Source organism: Elephantulus edwardii, unplaced genomic scaffold (genome assembly GCF_000299155.1).
Source record: "Elephantulus edwardii isolate Elephantulus edwardi_28Jun2011 unplaced genomic scaffold, EleEdw1.0 scaffold00337, whole genome shotgun sequence".
NCBI classification, from domain to species: domain Eukaryota; kingdom Metazoa; phylum Chordata; class Mammalia; order Macroscelidea; family Macroscelididae; genus Elephantulus; species Elephantulus edwardii.
Window position 1 is genome coordinate 1,455,764 of NW_006400087.1, and position 1,677 is coordinate 1,457,440.

A 1,677-nucleotide genomic window follows, 5' to 3' on the forward strand; every position below is an offset into this window, starting at 1 on the left:
AAAAAAGTAAATAAATTAAAAAAAATTTCTTGAAACAAATGACAATAAAGACACCACTTACCAAAACTTCTGGGAAACAGCCAAAGTAGTAATCAGAGTTCAATTTACAGCAATAAGCAAACACATCAAAAGTCAGGGGAAAATGGCCATTGACTCTCTAACCCCAAATTCTCCAACAAATTGATAAATAACAGTAAGAAAACCAGATATCCTTTTAAAAACCTGAAATTATACAAAAATTAGCAGAAATTAATGAAATAGAAAACTGAAAAACAATTGAAACCATCAAAAAAACCCGGAGTTGGTTCTTTGAAAAGATCAATAAAATCAACAAAGTACTAGCAAAACTAACAAAAGAAAAGAAGGAAAAGACAAAAATAATCAGAATAAGAGATGAAACGGGCAACATCACAACAGAACCAACTAAAATAAAAAGACTAACAGAAGATTATGAAACATTATACTCAAAAAATATAAAAACCTAGAGGAAATGGACAAATACTTATAAAGGCACAACCTACCATACTGAGACAAACCGAAATTGAACACCTGAACAGACATATTACAAAATAAATTGAAAAGGTAATAAAACAGCTTCCAGCGAAAAAAAGTCTTGGACCAGATGGCTTTACACGTGAATTTTACCAAACAGTCAGGGAAGAACAGTCACCAAGTCTACATAAACTATTTCAGAAAATAGAAAAGATGGAATTCTCCCACACTCATTGTAAGAAGCAAACATATTCTTTATACCAGAGCAAGGAAAGGACACCACTAAAATAAAAAACAATAGGCAGATATCTCTTATAAACATAGTTGCAAAAATCCTGAATAACATCTTGGCCAATAGACTCCAATGATACATCAAAGAAATAATTCACCATGATCAAGTGGGATTCATAACAGGGATGCAAGGATGGTTCAACGTAAGAAAAACAACCAAAGCAATTCATCACATTAACAAAGCAAAGAACAAGAAGCACATGATCCTCCCAATTGATGCAGAAAAGGCCTTTGACAAAATCCAACACCCTTTCCTGATTAAAATACTCAAAAAAATAGGATTAGAGGGGAATTTCTTCAATATAGCAAAACGTATGCAAACACTAGAGCCAACATCGTTCTCAGTGGAGGGAGGTAAAAGACATTCTCTTTAAGAACAGAAACTAGGCAAGGCTGCCCACTATCACTTCTTTTATTCAATATTGTATTGGAAGTCTTAGTGATAACAGTAAGACAAGAGAAGGAAATAAGAGGTATCCAAATTGGCAAAGAGGAAGTAAAATTATCTCTCTATGCAGATGATATGATAGTATACCTAGAAAACCCTAAAGACTCAGCAAGAAAACTATTTGACATAGTTGACCAATTCAGTATGGTAGCAGGATACAAGATCAACAAAGAAAAATTAGTTGGATTTCTCGACAGTGATGAAGAGAATACAAATCTGAAGCTAAGAAAATCAGTACCCTTCACAATAACTAATCAAGATTAAATACTTGGGAGTAAATCTAACCAGAAGCACAAAGGATCTATTCAAAGAAAATTACAAAACATTACTACAAGAAACAAAAAGAGACCTGGAGAAGTTGGATGAATATTCCTTGCTCATGGATAGGAAGACTCAACATTGTGAAAATGACAATCCTACCATTCCAGAATTTATAGACTACTCAA

At 33.1% G+C, this 1,677-nt stretch overlaps 1 pseudogene; it reads right to left on the bottom strand.

Moving 5' to 3' along the window:
- LOC102866457 overlaps positions 1-561 on the bottom strand; it is a 5,990-nt pseudogene extending 5,429 nt beyond the window's left edge.
- Between the last annotated feature and the right edge of the window lie 1,116 nt (positions 562-1,677).